Below are 13,238 nucleotides of genomic sequence, written 5' to 3'. Positions count from 1 at the left end.
ATGAATCTAAATGACTTAAGAGGATTGCCACCGTCTAGTTTTGTTTCTTTTTCTATGTTTAATTCAGAGGTTTTGAGTTCCCTGGACTCCATTGCATAATTCATGGTCCTACTGAGTGTCCAGGCTGCAAAGAACTGTTGGGAAGAACCTCTCCAGCATCCTTGTGCAATTGTCTATAATCCTGACGACCCCAGACCCACTGCTCTACCTGGGTGGCCTAAGTATGTTTCCATTCCTGTATTCTCCATCTACGGAGATCCTCACCTTCCTGTAAGCCTTCAGGTCTGGGGCAAAGGAGGTGTCTTACTAGTAAAATGGTTTCTGGCCCCATAAACCACCAAGAAGGGCATGAAGATGGTCTTATTATAAAATGACCCTTTTCCAAACCACAAAGAGGACACTCAGGTATTCTTCCATCTAACTTTTCCAGAGCTTTAAGGAATTGTACGAGTCTGAAATTTCCACAAAAGGGGCCTCAAGAGGTGTCTGAAGGCTCTCACTTCATACTGGAGGTGAATTTCATAGCAGGATGATGGACCGAGAGAGCAAAGTAAAATACCCCTACAGGGGCAAGTAAACCACCTGAGAATTCCAAATCCAATTAATTGGGTAAGAGTGGCTCCACATGGCCATATTGGTAACAAATGACCTGCAGGCACCTGTTAAGTGGCTCTGGGTGATGTTGCTGCTTACAATGATGGTATATACAGGCCAAAGGTGCGAGTGACCCATTCCTGCAACTATACTTAGTGATGGGACTATTAGTGACCCTGTGATAGATATTCCGGGTACAAAGGCAGCAGGAATGCTTTCTACACAAAAGGCAAGTGGGGTACAGGTGCAGGTGTAAAGGCCAAAGTCAGCTGGGGAGGACAAGCATAAAAGACTCTCTGTGGGCCTGATGAGGAGACTGAGAAAGGAAGTCATAGCACAGGCGAGGTGGTGACTGATGTCCTGAATGGAAGGTCAGACGAGGCCTATGAGGGAGTGGCCACAGGTGGGGCAGTGTCAGGTGGTTTTCACAGTGTGCCTGACCGGTGTGCAGATGTTTTCTTGCACCTGGCGGGGGTAAGGCTAACCCTGTTCTGCATCCCGGTTATCCTATCACAGGTGTCTTCAAGCAGCGAGTGCTCTTGTGGCTTTTAACTGCCCAACCCATGCCCATAATTTAGCAGCTGACCTCTGATGTTCTGCGACAGAACACCTCTGTCGCAGAACATCAGACTCACCGAAACAGAATAGACAGCAATGGAAAGGGGCATCCCTGGGTGTCAAAGCAGCAAAGGGGGCTTACCACCCCAGCTTCTTCTCCTAGCTGGCTCGTCAAAAACTGTCATAGGTGGGCACAGGCAACAAGGTTCTTGGTAATCGTGGACAAAGAATTGAACCAAACACACATGGAGTTTATAGCAGAAAGAGAGAGAGCAGATTTATCAAGCCATAGTACACTCCACAGGACATGGAAGTGGGCCAACTCTGAGCGGAGATTGACCTCAGAGGCTGGAGGGATTCAATTCTTGTAGGGTGGATATTTCCTGGCTAGTTTTGGTGAGCTTTTATTGCACATGCACAAGTAGTTGTATTACTTTAAAACTACTGCACATGTGGTCTCCCATGATTTTCCTTGACTGGCCGCTGGAGAAGGGGGTTGCATGTTAACTTATTATAATGCTACTATAATGAAGCAGGGATGCGTGTAGCATCTTCTGTGCAGATGCATTCATGAGACACCATGGTTCAGCGCTTTTCCAGAAAGCAGGAACAACCTGTCTTAGAACAGAGTCTGTGTTCTGTATCAGTGTCCTTTATCTTAGCCCTGGGGCACCTCTGGAGTTTCCTCCTTCCTATCTCCTGCCTCACCGAGTGCCAAGAGTCCAGAGTGCAGGTCTGCAAGACAGCAGGTCAGCATCTGGCAAGGCAGGGTCCTTGGTGGCCTCGGAGTCAGTGGAGTGGGCACCAACAGAGCAGCAGTGCCTCCTTCCTTTCTACACCAGGCTGCACGGTGGAATCCTGACTATGAACTGCATGCCTGCTACATCATTACAGGCAGCATGGCTGAATTCCCTTCTGCCTCATGGCTCCTTCCTCATGACTGCTCCTCCTCCTTCCTTTTCCTTACTTTGTCCAAGTGGCTTTCCCCCATAGCAGACTGTCTCTCCTGCAAACTGCCTAGCTGCTACATCATGGGTCTCCCACCTCATGGCTGCCTGCCTTTCTTTTGAATCCTGATCCAGAGTGTCCTACTTGACCTCCTATGCGGTTCCTCCCACATTGAGCTACACTTGCTGGTTTCCCGTATGTTCTACCTTCTAACAGCTGCCACCTCTAGCCAGGGCAAGCATGACTCAGTGACGCAGGGGACTGCCTCCCTGGCTAAGTCACAAGTCAGGATACATTCTGAAAGTCACTACACCTTTTGCCCTGGGGCAGTAGCTATTAACTAGCTATCAAGTTACCATAGATATATATGCAGAGTATCTTAAACCTGTCCCCCAACCCCCATCTGCCAACCATTGGCTGCAGGGAATTTCTCTGGGGACCTCTCACTCTGCACTGTTTCAAGATTGCTTGAGTTTGACTGTCTTAGTAGGTGACTGACCCCTCTGTGCCCTAATTTCCTCATCAATAAAATGGAATAATAATAACAGGACTCCATTCATTCATTCATCTATTCTATGAATACTTATCAAGTACCTACCATGTGTCAGACACTGATTTAAGGACTGGGAATCTGGGGGCGGGGCGGGGGGTGGTGGAAGCAGATAAACATCCTTGCCTTCCTGGAGCTGATATTGGAGAGGGTGGAGACAAACAATAAATGCACATTTAAAATAAGTTCTGCAGAAGGTGACAGAGATGTGACCGGTGCAGCGGGGGCTGGAGGAGACTCTGCATCATCGCCTGAATTGCAGATCACAATGCCTGTCCTCTCCCCGGAAGAGCTGGACTCCTTCAAGTACAGTGACATGCAGAATTTGGCCATGAGTTTGGGCCTTTGACCTAACCTGAGGGCTGAGAAGTTGCTAAAAGACTTGAAAGCCCAACTGAAACAGGAAGCAAGAAAAAATGAAAATCAAGATGAAAGTCAAATGTCTGCATCCTCTTCTGATGAAACCACAGTACAGATTAGCAGCCAGGAACACGTGGAGAGGGAGCCACTGGCCACGTCACAGACACAAGGGGAAGGTGCAGGACTGTCCGCGGGAATCCTGACTCCCAGAGGATCATTCAGAGAGAAAAAAACAAGTGATCTCACTGAGTTCCAGAATCAAGAAAAGCAAGGAAACCAGGCTTTCAGAACTGTTGCACAAGTTCCCTCTCCACCAGATGAGAGCCAAAGATATGAGAATGCTGTGTCCTCAGGAAAAAGTGAGTAGGTGGTCACAAAGATCCAAAGGTACCTTCCGGAAAAGAAGAGTCTATCAATACAGGTGGGTTAGCCAAATCTGGGGGAAAAAAATAGAATTGCAAGCACAATTCCAAACTTTAAGAAGCTTCTTGAGGCTTATTTTAAGAAAATGGAGTCCAGCCCTGGCTGATGTGGCTCAGTTGGTTGGAGCGTTGTCCAGTAAACTGAAGGGTCGTGAGTTCAATTCCAGGCTGGGGCTCATGCCTGGGTCGCAGGTCCGGCCCCCGTTGAGGCACATGCAAGGGGCAGTTGATAGATGCTTCTCTCTCACATCAATGTTTGCCCCGTTCTCTCCCTCCTTCTCCTCTCTCAAGGATCAGTGAGCATGTCCTCTGGTGAGGATAAAAAATAATGGAGACCGTTGGTCAATATGTTAAGAGAAAAGAGAAACATTTTGAACAATTTACTTAATGAGCTGAAGAAGCAGTCCCTAAGGAAGGGGTGGCAACTCCAGATGGTCTCCAAGGACTCTCTACAGCTTATACTCCCACAAGCCAGTGGCGCTCTCCAGGCAGAGCCCAGGACGCTGCAGCTCGAGCACCTCGTGTGCAAAGGGGTCCATCAAGTGCTCCATTCACTCTGCAATTAAATAAATATCAGGTTTTCAGCTGCTACTAAAGATGACAACTATAGCCCTGACTGGTGTGGCTCAGTTGGTGGGGCAAACACGAAGCACAAGGTCGCTAGTTCCATTCCCACTTAGGGCACATGCCTAGATTTCAGTTTGGCACCCCGTCAGGGCACCTGCAAGAGACAACCAATTGATTTTTCTCTCTCACACTGATGTTTCTCTTCCTCTCTCTCCCTCTCTCTAAAGATAAATACATAAAATCTTTGAAAAAACAAAAAAAGATAATGAGTATAAGTGTTGACTATGACTCTGGCCAGAAAGTCTCTGCATGTGACCATATCTAGGAACACCCAAAAGGCCAGGCTGTGACTGGGACCAATGAGTTCAAGGCCACAAAATGGGGTTCTGCTGTAGTCATTACCCCCGCAAGTCGACAGCCAAAGCAGCCCAGACTCCCGTGTCCAATAGGAAGCTAGTGTTTGCTCTCCAGTTAAGTTTGTCTCAGACCCTCCACTATGAGCCTCACGAAAGGGAACTGAAACCATGGGGACAAATAAATCTCTGAATGAGCATGTGGACAGCTTCAGCTTCCACAGGAAAACTGACAAGCAGCCTTGTCTCTAGACCAGGGAGGAGCAATGGAAGAAACATGAACAAGAATGAAAGAAGAAAGCACAGATTTTGGTGACTCAATCCTCATCACAGATGCAGGTGAATAGTTTAACATCCTGTAAAAATGTCTTTATTCTAAACTTTTTTAGTAAATATTTTTATACTATTTTTCCCACTTTAGTCAAAAGATGTTGTTCATAATATGTAGTGTCGGTGGGTTCTTTACATGCTACAATCTCTGAAAAGATGTTATTACCTTAAAGCTCACAAATTCTTCAAAATGGTTTTAACCTAAGTTCCTATACATCCATTTTCTGACGAGACCCATCCTATAGATTCCTCCTCCCATCCTATAGATTCTTGACCTAGATTTTTAATGTCAAGTACCCCCTGCTGACTCAAATATTAAGAGAACTGCAATCCTCTTCTAAGCAAAAGCACTTACCTGATGGTAGCCACCTCCTCATCATCTAGAGAATCTAGTCGTCTTAATGAAACTGTGGACCATGTGGGTTGGGTCCTGCATCAATATTTTAATCATGTGAAATGTTTTTTTTCAAATTTATGCACCTTTATTCAGATCATTTCCTATAATTGCCATCTCACTCAATGCACTCTTTCTTTTAAGAGTATTATTTTAGGTTTTTTAAAAAGGTTTTATTTATTTACTTTGAGAAAGAGGAGAAGGGAGGGAGAAAGAGAGGGAGAGAAACACCAATGTGTGACTGCCCCTGAGGTACCCTCAGCTAGGGACCTGGCCCACAACCCAGGCATGTGCCCTGACTGGGAATTGAACCAGCTACCCTTTGATTCGAAGGCAGGTGCTTAATCCACTGAGCCACACCAGCCAGGGCTCACTCAACATATTCTTAAGAACAGAACTCTGGAGCTCATTCTAGCCTTCCTTATTTAACAATATACAAGGCCATATTGAAGTTTGAGGATGGCTGCTTTTTAAGAACGACTATGCTGTCAAACTTAAATCTTATTCAATTTATGGAAAAACTAGAGTTGTTTAGTATCATATCCATATTTGTTTCACCTAAGTGAGGCTTCTGAGTTTTGTATTGCTTCAGATTTTCATAAATACACTTTTTTCATGGTGGTAGAAAAAACAAAATAGAAATAAAGGAAGTTCTGCAGAGACTTCTGCTTCTGGCCAAGGTGGAATTGGATTTGTCTTACTGCCTGAGACAGGTGGAACAATAAAAACAGACAAAATATATCAAATATGGTCTAGGAGATACACAATATCAGGCAATAAAGGAGAGTGACCCCTGAGAATGGCAAACAAGTGAAGTGAGCTTTCTGGTTGTCCAGGTGCTGCCCGGAGACCATGACCAGGGTGTGAGGCAGGGAAGGGAGCGGCAGGTTGGGGGGGTCTGGCAGAATCTCCACCCGAAAACACTCCACTATGGCACAGGATCATTTTGAACTAAATGGCAGTTGAGGAGAAGCAGATGCCAGAAAACCTATCTGCCCTCCCCAGTTTGCCTATAAGTAGGACAGATTTGTAAAGATGAGTGTCCCCACACTCCTCTCTACCAGGAATAACAGAAGTTAGTCCCAGACAACTGAAGACTCTTATCACCCCACCAGAGGAACCCACACCACAAGCCTTATTAGTTAACCCTTTGGTTCCATTAGTTCCCCCATGTATTCAGCTTACCACAATCTGCTGCACTGAAAACTCAAAGTCACCTTCTCTTGTCTTCTCACTTCTCTAAAGTTTGATTTTTCTGTTAAGATGCTACATACACCTGAGTTCTGAGCGCTCCTTTGAGTTACTCAAGTTCTCCTGTGTGCGTCTGTGAAGCAAGTTACCAAGCTTGTTTGTTTTTCTCTTGTTAATCTGTCTTTGTGTGTCTGATTTTCCAGCTGGAGAATCTGGAAAGGTAGAGGGAAAAAGATTTCTTTCCCCAACAACAAGTCCAACTGACTCCCTGAGTTCAGAAAAGATAGAGCTGAGAGTCTGTGGAGAGCAAGGGGCAAGAGTTTGCAGGACAGAGACCTGGGGAGGAGAGAGCTGCACAGGAAGAGCCCAGAGGTCTGCAGAAGGCCCTTGAGTATTCAGCAGGGTGCCAATCAACACATGTGAGGAAGCTACTTGGGTGGAGGGATAAGGGCCGTCTTAAAGGATGAGAATAGGGCCTGTCCCCACCAGCCAGACCAGAAAGATTTCTCCTTCATGGGGCACTGGGCAAGAAGGTCTTGCCTCAGTGGTAGGGAACAGTTAACCCTAGAAGGAGCGCTGCTCAGAACCCACCTAAAAAACATAACTGAAAAGCCAAAAGCATCGAACTGCTTCCATGTAAATTAACAAGCCAGAACCAACCTCAGCAGATTTATAAGAATGCAAAACTATTCAGCATCCAAGCATTAAAATCAAAGATCACCGAGCATTCAAAATCAAAGAAGCAGGGAAACATAACTGATGATGAAATTAGCCAATAATTGAAACTGACCCAAAGCTGACATGGACATTAGAATTATCAACAAGGGCATTAAAACAAGTACCACAACTGTATTCCATATGTTCAAAAAGTTAACTAGAAATGTGTAAGATATTTTTAAAGGCCCCAAACTGAGTGTCTACAGATAAAAATGACAGAGGATATAGAGAAAAATACCCTCGATGAAGGTACACGTTGCAGATAAAGAGATTACTGAATCTTAAACACGCAGCAGCAGAAACTGTCCAAAGTGAAACATGCATAAAAAAAAGCAGTGAGCAACACTGAGCTGTGGGGCGATTTTAAGCAGCCTCATACATGGTTAATATGAGAACTCAAAAAAAGGGAGAGGAACACAAGAATATTTGAAGAAGTGATGGCAAAAATGTCCAAATTTGATGAAACCTGTAAGTCCACAGATCTAAGGAGTTAACAAAACTTAAGCACAGAAAACATGAACAAAAATTACACCAAATTGCAAAATAAATTGTTCAAAACCAGTGACAAAAACAAAACTCTTTTTTAAAAAACAGAGCGAGAGATGAAACTCTTAAAAGCAGCCAGAGAAAAAGACAGAGGGATAAAGACAATGATGACACCAGATTTGTCAGCAGAAATGTTACAGAAACCAAGGAGCGTCCATGCGCACGCGCACAGCAAACCCGTGAAAACAGGCACTGCGGTGCAAGGAAGAAAATACTCTGTTCTATTGGAATAGTTCCACCCCTAAGAACAGGAGCTAGTGCTCAAAATCGGAATTGCCCAAAGGTCGTTTGTTTGTTTAACATTTTATTTATAAAATATATACACCGAATATCATACATCAGGCCCTGTCACCATGAAAAGAACTCCAAAGCCAAGCCAAGCAGGGTAAAAGAAAGATGAGGCCCACGGAAAGGGCCCCAAAAGGAAAAAGCTCCCAATAGTGCCTGGGAGAACCGTAGGCTCAGCCAACAAAGGACTAAAGGCCTGAGGGGCAGCGATGGGTGGGAGGAGGCATGGAGACCCAGTGCCCTCGGTGGGAGCTGGGTGAGAGCAAGCAGGAGGGGGCGCAGGGCAGGACCCCATGGTTCTGAGGATCAGGACGAGGGTGTCTGTAGCACCTGTCAGCCTCGACAAACCTTCAGGTCGCCCAGGGCAAAGTAGCTTCAGCTCAGCCTCCTGCACCTCCTCAGCGGGTGGTGGCTGCAGGTGGGGAGCAGGTGATGGCGAAGCTGGTCCACCCGCTTTTCCTTCTGGACGTACATCACCGCCTAGACAAGGGTGATGGGAAAGCAAGGCCTCAGCGCATCGCCCACGTGGGGGCCACTGGGCACTGCGGTGTTACTCTGGAGGTCTCGGTGGTCCGCAGGGGCGGCAGTGCCCCGGGAGGGCACCCCCACTGGGCGCCCTCGCTGTCCGCCCCGCCCCCACACCGCCGCAGCCCGGACAGGAACGCCCTCGGTCGGCTGCCTCCCAGAGATTTTTTAATCGAGGTTTTTTTAAAGACAGAAATTGAGGTTTAGGGATTAAGGGCCAAGGATGAAACTAATTGGTTAGTTTTTGTGCAACTTTAACTGGTTTTTCTTAGTCTGGTTAATTCAGTTCCTGACCTCGTCTTGTCTGGTGTCTCTGTTACTGTGGTCTGGTGATCTAAACAGGCTGAGGAACCAAGATTCTGGAAAATATCTCATAATTGAGCAACAATGATGTTATCTTTAAAGCAAAAAGCAGAAACTAGACATTTTGTGACTATCGACGTTATTTAAACTATTGTTTTGTTCTTAACTAGCTACCTTTTTCTATTATCTCAAGAAAAGTGTACTTTTACACATTTTTCCTGAAACTTGCTCTACTGGTGGGCCTTCAGGACAAGACTAACATGTTTCCATTTCTTTTGTGTGTGCTACAAAACGGAAGGTTTTATTTGCACTCACATGACTTCGTAAAAAAAAAAACAACACACTGTTCAGAACCTGACATGAGCTAAGTTAAACATTTTGTTGTGCAAAAAATACTGGTAACATACCTGTCTCAAAACAATTTGAACATATAGTTAAATAAACTAATTTTGATAAAAAACATGTCCTAAAATGACAGTTTGTAAAAAGAAAACTTGAAGTAATTTAAGCACACTTTAGTAAATAGATATGTAGATATATTTTATTTGTCAAGAGTAAATGTCTGGGGGGAGGGTGATATAAGGGGACTAAATGGTAATGGGAAAAATACAATAAAGTTTAAATTTTTAAAAAAGGGTAAATATCAGCTTCATTTAGAATACTCAAGTACACAAAATGAAAAAATATATACCTATGACTGTTAAGGAAGTAATTAATTGTTCTGAGAATACCAAGGCACTGAATTCAAATATCCCTTACAATATGAATTATCTAAATTTTTATATCTCTAATATTCAGAAGTTCATAGTTATTTTCTTTAAAACTATGTTTAGCCCTGACTGGTGTGGCTCAGTGGATTGAGCGCTAGCCTGTGAACCAAAGGGTTGCAGGTTCAATTCCCAGTCAGGGTACATGCCTGAGTTGTGGGTCAGGTCCCCAGTAGGGGACGCAGGAGAGGCAACTACACATTGATGCTTCTCTCCCTCCCTTTCTCCTCCCTTCCCCTCTATCTAAAAATAAATAAATAAAATCTTTAAAATATATACATATACACACATGTATACATATAAAGGTTTAATAAGATAATTCAACCTTACTATTTTTTTCCCTGTAAGAGAGAGTTTTAAGCAACAAGTATGTTACACAACCTAATGAAAATACTGTGATAATACCCAGGTCCAAAGGTACTTATCACTAGAAAAAGTGTTTATATACCTAGATGTTTTTACTTTTAGACATATTTTGTTTCATTATTCTAATACATCAGCCACAATAAGGTGTACTGAAGTATAGAAGGCCATCACATTATATAAAATTTGGTACAAAAGCTTACTAGTTACTAGTTGGATAACTCCATCAAACATTTTAAACTTCTGCCCTGGCCAGCATGGCTCAGTGGGCTGGAGCACCGTCCGGAAACAGGAAGGTCACCTGCTCGATCCTCAGTCACATCCCCTGGTTGCGGGATCGATCCTCACTTGGGGAGCATGCAGGGGCAGGTGACCGCTGTTTCTGTCTGTCTGTCTCTCCCTTCCCCGTCTCTTGAATGAGAATAAAATAAACCTTAAAAACCTTTTTTTAAGTTCTAAAAAAACTATAGAAAGCTTACAGTTTCCAGTATACAGTACCTTTTAAAGTATATTCCCAAAATGTTACCTTCAGTATGCAGAAAAAAAAGGTTCATCCTGGAATGTAAATGCAGCCTGGCAGCCTCGCTGCAGTTCAGCCCTGCGAGTTCTGTGGCGCTGACGCTGCTCCTGCTCGGGTATAACGCACTGCGGAGCGACAGGAAGGGGGCAGCGGGAGAAACCATGCACAGTCATGACAAACTAGCAACTCGGAAAACATGCAGCAACAATGAATATAGAAATGCCATCATCCACTCTGGGTCATGTGCAGACCCCATGCTTAGAAGTATGTTATAAATGGCGATTACTGTGGCCATTTGCCAGATACAGAATATGATTGAGCAAATAAATACAAACAGCAAGAAATTCACACCATGCTTCTAGCATTTTATATCCTTTGCCTGTGATGACCTTCTGTGATCTGGAAACTTTGTTTTACATAAAATTGGAGTTCTTACTGTCCTCGCCCTTCTTCGGGTTGCCTCCCGTTGCCATAAAGATCTGGTTCTGGTAGCTTTCTTTCTAGAGAAAGAGATTATTTCTTCCTCCCAAGGTCTTCCCTTTCCTTCGAGGTTCCTTCTTTCTTCTGGTGAACTCTTCTGGGGTGCTCAGATTCTGCCTGTACCTCTCTTTCAGCTTCTTCCAGTATAGCCACTTTCTCCTGCACCCACTGCACAAACAGCGGCTTCTTTTCTTCTTCCTCTGACGTTCACCGTAAAATCCATGTCTTTTGTTTTTGTTTTTGGCTTACACAATAGAAACATGTTTTTTCACAGTTTTGGAGGCTAAACATCAAAGGTCAAGTCACCATCAGAGCTGGTTTCTGGTGAGTCCTTTCTTCCTGGCTCTAGAGCACCACCTCCTTGCTGTGTCCTCACCGGACCTGCCTTATCGCTGTGTGTATCAGAGAGAAAACTCATGTCTTTTGGCTTTGCAAGTCTCTTAAGGATTGAGCAGTTTGCCCTGGGCAGGTGGCTCGGTTGGTTGGAGCAGGTCCCGTACATCAGAATGTCGTGGGTCTGGTTCTCTGTCTGCCAGGGAGCATCTCTGGGTTGTGGGTTGTGTCCCGGGTGAGGGTGCAACTCCCTGGTCGAGGTGCAATGGAGGCTGCCGACTAATGTTCATTTCTCTCTCACTCCACCCCACCCCCCACCCAAAATCAATAAACATACCCTCAGGTAATGATTAAAAAATAAAAAAGACTGAGGGGATTATTCTCTGGGCCCACATCAGTAAAACCCATCTCCTCTGTTTTGTAACGTTTGAAGTTCACAGTGCCTAGTGTGGGTCTGTCCTCACAGATCCCCCATGTTTTTACTGTGGGCCCTGAGAAAGAAGATGCCAACTAAGAAGGGTCCCTGGTGGCTAACTCCTCAAATTTTTAAAAAACAGAGCCTAGCATCCATTTCTACAAAGGGGCCTGTCCTGCAACTTGCACTGCAGAGAGAAGCCTGCACTGAACCGCCTGCCTCTGCACTGAGCTGCCTGCACTGTTTCTGCTGGCTGAGCCAGCCCTTGTAATAAAGGAATCCTGTTTCAACCAACAGGACTGAGGCATTTTCCATCCAATCAGAACTATGTAGCTGTATCCACACCTCCACCATCTTCTTCACCAACCAATCAGCCAATCAGAGCAACTCTATTCTGACCAATCAAGACAGTGCTTTCTGGAGCAATCAAACTTTGAGGATTTGCAGTCTTCATTTGTATGAGGACAGACCAACCAGGGATGGGGTGGGGACTTTTTTCTACATAAGTCAGTTCCCCTCTGTCTCTGAGAGCACACTTTTCCTTTCCACCAAATGCTGTTGTCTCTATTGCCCCCCCTTTCTCCTTCCCCCCCACCTTACAACCCCCTGCCCTGCAAGCTAAAACACCAGCTGTCTCCTTGGAGCAGACCAGAGCAGGGCAAAGCAGACCAGTGTAGTGCTGTCTAGCTGGAGAGGGACCTGGTCCCAGGGCAAACTCACAACTGCGTTGTTTTCACAGCCATGCTGTATCACAGTTGAGCTGTCCCACAGCCATGCTGTTTTCAGAACCGTGCTGTATCACACTGAGCTGTTTTCCACTGAATAAAGTTTCCTTCTTTCCTGCCCCCCAAATTGAGGATTCCTATTGGCATTGAATTGGCACCAAAGACCATAGGGTGATAGTACAAATGAGCATTTCCTAGAGCTTTACAAAGTCACGGTGGTTTTCATTTTCCAGTTGTACAGCACCCCAAGGGTACTGGGGAGTTCCCACTTCTTACTCATCCATACTTTCTACATCAGCAAATGGCAAGTGTCTATTCCCTGAAGCATTGATTGTTACAGTAGTTTTATCACCTGCTGGGAATGGGTGTATCTGGACAACATTGCCAACCAATTCACTCATGAGTTTCACCTTATATTTCTGTAATTAGGTTTCAGAAATTTCATCAGCGTTGACAATCACTGGTATAATGTTCACCTTGCTGTCAAGGCTCTTAGTGGTTAAGAGATCAAATATCTTCATCCATGGCTGGGTACCTCAGTTGGTTAGAGCATCGTCATGATATGCACGAAACTTGTGGATTTGATCCCTGGTCGGTGCTCACATAAGAATCACCCAATGAATGTATAAATGGAATAACAAATTGATGTTTCTCTCTCTCCCTTCCCTCTGCCTAAAAATAAATAAAATCGTTTTTAAAAGATAAGGATAGGCGAGTGCTTTGTAGTAGCTTCCTCAGAGCCTGCCCTTTTAATGGTGTGCTGACCACCCCTGGAGTAACTGACCTTAGAGTGTAGCAATAAAAACACTCGCACAGCCACGAGGGGGCGCTGAGGCCTCACTTCTACACGAGGGTTAGTGTACGGCGGCGGCCACCAGGGGGCACTGTCATTGGGGCTGTGTGCCAGGCACTGTTGCAGACATCAGGAACATAGCCAAGCTCAAGGCAAGTGAGGAGTTAATATTCTAAAGGTAGGGGAGTGTAGATAG

At 45.0% G+C, this 13,238-nt stretch overlaps 2 pseudogenes; one reads left to right on the top strand and one right to left on the bottom strand.

Moving 5' to 3' along the window:
- Positions 1-2,785: 2,785 nt before the first annotated feature.
- On the top strand, positions 2,786-3,706 carry LOC123823830 (annotated as a pseudogene).
- Positions 3,707-10,569: 6,863 nt separating this feature from the next.
- On the bottom strand, positions 10,570-12,770 carry LOC123823692 (annotated as a pseudogene).
- Between the last annotated feature and the right edge of the window lie 468 nt (positions 12,771-13,238).

The sequence above is a fragment of the Phyllostomus hastatus genome, unplaced genomic scaffold (genome assembly GCF_019186645.2).
Source record: "Phyllostomus hastatus isolate PE091 unplaced genomic scaffold, TTU_PhHast_1.1 phas_contig_5, whole genome shotgun sequence".
NCBI lineage: Eukaryota > Metazoa > Chordata > Mammalia > Chiroptera > Phyllostomidae > Phyllostomus > Phyllostomus hastatus.
This window is presented reverse-complemented; position numbering and strand designations above follow the sequence as displayed.